This window comes from Antennarius striatus, chromosome 15 (assembly GCF_040054535.1).
Source record: "Antennarius striatus isolate MH-2024 chromosome 15, ASM4005453v1, whole genome shotgun sequence".
Classification (NCBI taxonomy): domain Eukaryota; kingdom Metazoa; phylum Chordata; class Actinopteri; order Lophiiformes; family Antennariidae; genus Antennarius; species Antennarius striatus.
This window is the reverse complement of record NC_090790.1, coordinates 10,170,809-10,180,356: the sequence shown is the minus strand read 5'-3', so window position 1 is coordinate 10,180,356 and position 9,548 is coordinate 10,170,809.

The following is a 9,548-nucleotide window of genomic DNA, read 5'->3' as shown; positions in this document are numbered from 1 at the left end:
TATTTTCAGTTTGTTATCTTTAAGTTTGAAGTCTGAAATGTGGCAAAATGTCAAAAAGTTTTTGGGGGGCCAATACTTTCCCAATACTTTTGAACTTTATCGCCACTTCAAATCTAGGGAAATACATTGTTCTTGTGGTACTCATGATTTCCATAAAATTAAGTGAACAATTGAATTCTGCAGGACCTAATCAAACAAGGGGATGTCATTTGTAACTCTTCCAATACAAAGAGCAAAGATCATGGGCTCAATTCCACCTGAGATCCCACCATCTTTATGTGCGGAGTTTGCAAGTTCACCATCACAATTTGCATAGGTTCCCTTTGTGTATTATGACTTCCTCCCACCATAGCTCAAACTGATGATCCAGTGGATTATAATAGGTTTTGTACATCCAAGACTCCCAGACCAGGCATCTAATTAAGGTGGCCATGTTTTGGTCAAAAACAAAAAAGGAAAGCATAACCAGCCAGTAAAAAATATGGCTTTTATTAGAAGTTGTAAAGTTAATAAAGTGATATAGTGGTTGTCAAGTCATTTGAGAAATAAAATATGTCTTACCATACAAACAAACAACAGAATAAAAAAAATGATTGAGCGTAAAAGGTTCTCTGGATCATAGTGAACTTTATTTATATATTGATCATAAGTTTAGAACAGCCAGTTTTCTAGTAAAAGCAGAATTTCTTCCTCAGATATTGACAAGAAAAGTAATAATTAGAGGAGAAAAGAAATGAGGCAGAGGAAGTCTTGGCTCCTCGGAAACACTGAATGGTGAAGAAATAGGAGCAGGTCTGGAACACTCAGTCGTGTATGAGAGCACAATTGGGCTTTGGGAGGCACCTTAGGATCTAGCACTGATGTCTGGCTTGAGTGCTGGTCTCTGCACCTGGGAGAAGGCAGGCACAACCTAGACCTGAATCTAAATTCTCTATGCTGGACGTTAAAGATGATCTAGAATCCCTTTAGGTCTTAATTGAAAGAGGACCAACTCCAAAACTGTATTACTGAAGAACCCAATAATGCAGCAGCAGAGACGTGAGTCTCTGAATGTTCTTGTGGGTCTAATTAAACCTCAACTTTATCTTCCCCTTCATCAACCATTTTGACAAAGGCAAAATAAACGGATGGATCAATGGATAGATAGATATGTAAAAGAATAACGAAAATGGTAAATTGGTGCTGTGGACCCACAAATGAATGGCCCAGCTCCATGATGAGTTCTGATTAGATACAAATGACTCACATGGCCAAATACGTATATTACTCATTTGCTTGTATTTCCATGAACAGCCTAGAACAAACACTCATAGCATTACACACACACACACACACACACACACACACACACACACACACACACACACACACACACACACACACACACACACACACACACACACACGCTACACAAGAATAATTTATAAGCTGGACTGGGATAGATGAAGATTGGTTGAGAATACTATTATTTATTTACCAAGCAAAATGGAATTTCTAAATGAGGAGTTCATGTGGGCCTTGTGTCCAAAGTAATCAGACAGCCTCATCAAATAAGGTTAGTTGTTTAAAGCTTACAAAACCTTAGCTGATACATGAACTGCAGTAACACTGAGCAGAGCAGAATGAGCTCATCAGATGAGAACACTGCTGTTTTCCTGCACTCTAATGAGTCCATTTGTGTTGATTTAAGGGACGAATCAATAGAGGAAATGGAATATTTTATAACATGTAGAGCAGGACACATGTATGTGAACCAGGTGTGTATGAATAAGTAAACAGGGAAAAAGGCCTTATGTGTATGAGATGAATCTCTAACACCATTCTGTCAGATGTCTAAACTGACAGTTTAGCAGTATTATTAGCGTCAATAAGTCCCACTATTGTTGGTGTATCTTAAGTGATTATATGCTATCTTATCAATAAGTGATTAGGGACAAGGTTTGAAATTTTTAATGTAATATATTTTAATTTATTCATGGGATGACTCAAAATCCCCAGTTTGACAGACTGAATCATTTCTTTTGTATTCTGACAACCTTCTCATCCCCACTGACAAATCTTTTAAAAACATAAGTTAGTGGAAGAATGCTTAGCTCATTTACTATTAACAAGGAAGTCATAATAAAATATTTGAACAACAAAAAGAAGCTACTTCAAATACAGCTGTCAAATACTGAATTGAGATATGTTCTGATTCAAATAATAGCACTCTGTTATAAAATCAATGCTGGCTTGTTTTCCAGAATCTGTAAAAGAGTTCCTCATGGCATGCAAAAATATGGTTATAATTTAAAAAACAGCAGAGTTAAATGTGTAATTTGAGCTAATCTTAACATGTGGTGACTCCTTCTGCCTGATGTGATGGTTGCAGCACAGAAACAGCTGCATTCATGGATTTTTATGTCCCATACCGTGAAAAAAGAATCCTGCATAGTGGACTATTAACACCTAGTGAGGTGTGATCATTTTAAAGCAATATTATGTCACAGAACTATATTTTAGTGCCAATTTTCTGGGAACTGAATGATATTTTAAGGCAGCTGAAACCAAACTTGAAAGATACTGCTGTAGCTGTCTGCCTTAAGAATACAGTGATTTCTTGAAGCAATTGAGCTCTCCCGAGTGCAGATAGGGACATTTCATACTAATAGATGTCATATTTTAATATATGAATGGTTTGATGGATGCATTATTTGGATAAAATGGACACTATGAAAGCTTCAAGACCTTGTAGAATGTCTTGGTCCATTTTCTGATACCATGTCTCCAAAGCCAGTGTAAATGGATCTTGCCATGAGAATTGCAAGTTGCAATTACCACATTGTGACTGACTGGCTGTCTGTCAGTTAATTAGAAATTAGCTGTTATTCATGTGGGGATTGGTAGCAGGTTAAATATTCATGACACTTTGTAAAGATTTCACTGTGGAATATTCATATTTTTAATAACTTGGAAAAGATAAGCATATTTGCATTTTCCTTGAAACCCTTTCATTTTTATACAATAAAGACACGATGTTGAGTCTCACACATTGGAAAAGCAGGTGAAATACTTTATTAATTTGCATGAAAATTGACTGTATTTAATAAGTAATTTTATTTGCCAAAACCAGCAATGTGCCAGGGGTTATTATACATATACTCTTGGGCAAAAAAAGAGTTTTGTGTTTATGAACATAGGCAGAGTATATGCTGCACTTAAACGCAAACAGCGTTATGTTATTTATGTCCTTCTAAATGTGCAATTTTTTTTATTCCATTCAATAACAGATATACAGATAAATGGAATTTTACTTTGTTTTCCCTTTGTGAACAAGGATCATTTCCAAACCATGTGTGAATGCGGAACCTTTGAAAACAAAGAAAAAACGATTCAGTTTTCATCAGAACTGTGTTGTTTGACAAATAGTAGTCATCTGAGCAAGAATGAAGCTTCTATTTTTGTTTCACACTACCCTGGAGTGATAAGTTCCATACTGATGCTTAAGAACATTGTTTTTGTTGGTAAAAAAAAAAAAAAATCCAACAAAGAATGCCTCTCTACATCTGTGAAACATGGAGGAGGTGGAATTATGTTATGGTGGGTGTTTTCTGCATTGGTTCCTGGCGAGCGTGTGTGATAGGAAAAGTCCATCAACGTGATGGAGTAACAAAAACATTATTAAAATTCTTATCTTAAATTCTTGCTATTGCCTGAACAAGTTATGTGTTGAGGAAAAAAAGACGAGGCCATCTTTGACAACATAATGTGCCATCAGACACAGCAAAAACAACAAATTCATTGCATGACTGGAATTCTCTGCAATTTTAATCTGGTCTTCATAGTAAAAATATGGGTGAATATCAAACAAACTGTTTGGCATATAATCGGTGGCAATGACCAGTAATTGGAAGCAGTCAGAAATGAATGGAATCCCTTCAAAGCATTCAGACAGCTGCGTTTTCTGAAGAAAAACAACGGAAAGGTGATCACATACTAAAACATGCCCTGCGCATAGACAATAATTGGGTTTTGAATTCTGATGTTTTTCTGCCGTAAAGAAGTTATCCTTTGAAATAAGTCTTCCATAATTATCAGAAATGAGTGGCTGCAAAATTCAAATACCGTTACCTTTCAAAAACATTTAAAGCCAATAATTCTCACCAATTTCCTTCCCGTATTCCATTTAACATTTCATTATTTTCACTCATTCTCATTCTCACTCCCTTTTGTAGTCCTGAATCTAATTCCCACATTGTCGTTTTTCAACTCTCCAAAATATATAATGACGAGGAAACAGCTATTTGGAGTGTTAACAGAGTGTTAATGTAGTTTAACATGTAAAGAGTCCTTTCACTTTCTCTTTCACTCGCGGTAAAAGACACAAAACCGTATCAACAGCTATCAGATCTTGAAGGAAGCTGCAGGCTGGTAATTAAGCTAGATGACTAGATAGCCATTAACCCCACCATTTTTACTGCTGCTTACTAATATTAGAGCCTTTAATTGGACTCCTTAAGGCGTTCCTATGGCCTAATTCTGTCTGTTCCATAGAATAGCACTTTGGTGCAGTGAGCTATGTGCATTCAGTAGCTACCATGAATATTTAAGTAAGACTTTTGTGGGACCAGATATTTAAAAGTGTGCCAATAATAATAGATGTATCAAAACACTGGATTTTGTTTTGCCTTCATAACAACTCTCCATCTAAGTACTTCTCTGTTTCAAGCGAGTGGGACTCCTTTTGTTAAATAGAAGGCAACCTTGAAGCACTCAGGCACCACCTCATATACTGTATAGAAACTAGCTGGGACCGATCATTTCCTCTCCTGTACTTGCTGAGGAGTATTTTTTTGGAGTATTGGGGTATTTTTATTGTCTTGCACATGAGATTCAACAGGTTGTCAAGGGCACGTGGCAGACATGAACAAATTGGAAGTACGAAGTATTGGAATGATACTGAATGTAGGAAGAGCAGACGCAAAGTAAATTAAGAGAAGAAACAGGGCAGGGTGACCAGCTGCTGTGTTGGTGATGCATTGTTTTGCCCCTTTGGTGGAGTTGCATGTTATCTAATGCGTCCTGGATCCAATCAACTTGCAAACTAGCCCTACCTGCTCTGCCAACATCTAAACATACCACCTTCTGCTGAAACAGTATTTACAGTGTGAGGTCACAATCAGCGCAAATACTGTATGCCACACCTAAGATACAATACTACTATGACCTACCAATGGCATGATATGACCATGACTTCACATGACACACCATGGTACGAAGTGCCCCAACATGAAAATATAACTTGGACAGACATGATATATCATGACATAACATGTCATAGACCTTAATTTAAATGATCCTGCAACAACAGACGTGTTCTGAAAATAAAATGCCATACAAACTTTGACATATGCTGTTATTACATGCCCTGAAATGACAATGTGGCATATTATCAAAACAATCATGCTCAGACATGAATGACGGGTCCTTTCATGGCATTTAATTAACTGACATGACATGACATGGAGACACTACGACTGTCAAGCGGAGCAGGGTAAGAGACGGGCAGAAAAGCTTTTGTTCATGATTTAATCAGAAACTCAAAAACTCCAGACAGGCAAGAATCAAAACGTAGGCAGAATCAAGACAGAACTACAAAACAGAACTAGAAGGTAATAGTTCAAGTACCAACCAGCCAAGAAGAGCACCGACAGAACGTGGCTTAAAAAGCCTCATGGTAGTCACCCTGATTGAGTCTAGGTGTGGAGACCAGCAACAAGTGTGGAGATGAGCAACAGGTGTGGAGCCGTAGCTCCACCCACAAGCTTGGCCTCTCCTTCTGCCACAGACCACAGACCAGATTGGGGCATCACGTCAGTCATACAACACAATTTATAAACATGAAGATATCACAATGTCAAAATACTGTGTTTTTCTTTTGTGACAGCAGATTTTACAGCTTTATGCATCATGGTGGTTTAGTCGTCAACTTTCAGATATCTGAATAAAGATCCTGTCTTAGAGCTATATTTTTTAATGTGATTTTAACAAGCGTTTTGGTGGGGAAAAAAACCCATACTGAAATGAATTATAAACCTTCTTTTTTAATGTATCACATACATTAAAAGTACTGGACAGACGAGAATATGTGTCATACAGTAAACATGTAAGTAACTAATGTTATTCATTCCAGCTTAATATACATTTAATATACATTAAAGGTACAAAAGGAAACCTATTCCATGCCTAATTTTGATTTTGTGCAGTGATCACTATCACAGATCCTCAAGTACCTGAGGTCTGAACTACATGAGTGATTATCATGCAGAGATGAGAGTTGAACATCTACAGATTGTAGAACTAGAACCTCTTGACATTTCTCTAATTATAGTTATACATTGTTTCTGCTGGGGTGGTTGGTGTGTGCATGCAATTCTGTCAGCTAGGATGCCAGTTTTCGTCATAGTGTGCTGTAATTGGGCCAAAGCCACATGTTTATTTAAGCATGTAATCAGACTATTGCCATGAACAACAAACGGAAATGAATTCTGTGATTTCATGAATGCATTTTTTATGCTAAGTCAGTGAGCAATAGCTAACAGGATTCGTTTAGAAGTACCCAGCAAGGAAGCTGTTAGATGGAGTCAGCCTGTGGTCAAAGAAATGGGTTTGCACGGTGCAACCAATATTAGAGAAGAAGAAGCTTAATTTTCACACTCACACATACATAGTGCAATCATACATAGTGCAATGTATTGAAATTTGTACTCTGCAGTTGACCGATCCTTGATGAAGGGAATCACTTTTGACACCCAGGGAGCAAGTTGGGAGTAAGCATCTTACTCACGGATACGAGGTCAAAGTCAAAAAAGGCAAAGTCAACTTTATTGTCAAATATACCATATACGCACGACATACGGCACAGATGAAATTGCAATCCTCTCAGACCCATGGTGCAACAGGCAGTACAACTCAGGCAGTACAACAGGGAGTACAACCCAGGCAGTACAACAGGCAGCACATAGCAGGGAGGGAGTTGAGCCTCCTGACAGCCGAGTGAAACTGTCTTTGAACCTGCTGGTTTTGGCCCACAGACTCTGCAGTCTCCTCCCTGATGGCAGCAGGCTGGAAAGGTGGCAGCAGGCTGAAAAGGCTGTGAGAGGGGTGGGATCACCTGCAATCTTGATGGCTTTGCAGGTGAGGCAGGTGTTATAAATGTCTGTGAGGGAAGACAGAGAGACACCAGTGATCTTTTCAGCTGCTCTCATGATGCGCTGCAGGGTCTTACGGCAGGAAACAGTGCAGGCACCGTACCACACTGTGATGCAGCTGGTCAGGATGCTCTCGATGGTGCCTCTGTAGAAGGTGAGCACGATGGGGGTGGGGCACTTGCTCTCCTCAGTTTGCAGAGGAAGTCGAGGCACTGTTGGGCTTTTTTGGTCAGTGATGCTGCCGACTCTAACTGCTTTTTTTCTCCCTGTCAGGAAGTCCAGCAGCTAGTTGCATATAGAGGTGTTGAGTCCAAGCTGGTCCAGTTTGTGGATTAGTTGCTGGGGGATGCTTGTGTTGAAAGCTGAGCTGCAGTCAATGAGCAGCATTCTGACGTATGAGTCTTTGGTCTCCAGGTGGATGAGAGCTGAGTGTAGGACAGTGGAAATGGTGTTATCGGTCAAGTGGTTGGAACGGAAAGCAAACTGAAAAGAGTCCAAGGTTGAAGGGAGGGCAGACTTGATGTACTGCATGACTAGCCGCTCGAAGCACTTCATAAGGATGGGTGTGAGTGCAACCGGGCGTTAGTCGCTGAAGCATGATGGGGGCAACTTCTCCGGGACTTGGATGATGGTGGTGGCTTTGAGGTGGGGACAACAGCCTGGCTCAGGGAGATGTTGAAGATGTCTGTGAAGACATCTGTGAGCTTGTCAGCACAATCTCTCAGGATGTGACCAGGAATGTTGTCAAGGGCTTTCCGTGCATTGGTCCTTCTGAAAGCATCAGGCCTGGTCGCCAGAAGGAGGCGGAGTGTCTGTGCCGGGATGGTGTCGTCTGCCTCAAAGCGTGCAAAGAAGTCATTTAGATGATTCAGCAGATTGGTGGAGCTGTCATTTATACATTTGCCCGTAGACAACCAACACTCTGATAACAACTTTTCCCACTTTAACCGGATCAAGTCCACAAAAGCTTTCAAAAAGTCAAAGATCTCTAATTAAAAAAAACTGAAATCTTTGATTTAGGTTTTGATGACAAGAACTTTGTCAATATAACAATTGAGGATAATCACATCCCACGTGTTCTGCTGGAAAGCTTACTCGGAAATGGTGATGTTTTAACTTTTGGTGTTTTTCCAAATTAAAAATGAGAAGGCACAGTTCAGTTACTCATATATGATTTAATGTTGCTCATATTTTAATATATACTAAAACATTTTTCAAGTTTCATTGTATGATGTATTCATTATGCAATTTAGAAACATCCTAAGTATGCCTGTATTTTGGTGACTATATCTGTCACATCTGTCTGATTATGAATACAGACCTTAAAATCACCAACACATCTGTTCAGCCAGTCAAATAGTCCCGTTGCTGTTCCTACAGAGAGCTATTTAGGTGATTTGAAGATGCATTCAACCAGGAAACAGGGAGTCATATAACTGCGCAGCTACCCTGCTACATTGATGAAAAATGGTACATAAAAATGGCAACAAGTGAATGAGATCACTGAAGCTGTACAAGATATTAATACAGTAGCAATCACATCTATGACACAGTTTGGTTAAACCAAAGCAAAAGAAATGAATGAAATGAAGACAACAAAATGTGAATTGAGTCTTATTGATAAGTGTTTTCTTTACAGTATGTTCAGACAGAGTGCAAACGAAATTTCAGTGGCAATCTGTAACTGAAGAGACATAATTAGATGCAAATTTGCATGAAGGAGGACACCAGTCTAGACAAAGAATGAATTGCAAATGTTTAACCTTGCAGAAGAACATATGTGCACATCCCATGTACATATAAATCTGCATAATAGATATAGAGACAAGACAGGGCTAAAGGTAATTGATACTAGAACAGAATTTAGTCAGAATAAAAGCAGATCACAAGCACACAGACACCCCCACAGTAAGCCAGAGCATTGGTTGCCCTCTAGATTACATACATTTAAAAATTCAAACAGTTGGTCCGGTAGCAAAATTTGCATGACAATAACAACTAAAAACTCAGGAACTTTAGAGAAGTGAAACACGCTGAGATTATTTGCCTGTACAGACCTAAAATAGAAGTAAAATACCCATATTGCTGAGTTTCTATGGAAGTCTGACAAGAATGAAAACAAAAGCTCAACATCATATGAAAAACACTTTACTTTCAATTATAATAAATACACTCCTTTCAACACAGTGGTCTACCAGGCAGCGAAAATGATTGATAAAAAAGGCACTCTTAAGAACGAGACAGAGAATGAGGGATCACAGCTTGTGATGCCTCTACAAGAAAGTGAGGACCATTGGTAATGTTTCAGCGATGAATGATCGTGCTAGGTCACCTGTGGATGCTGCAAAGGACCAAGGA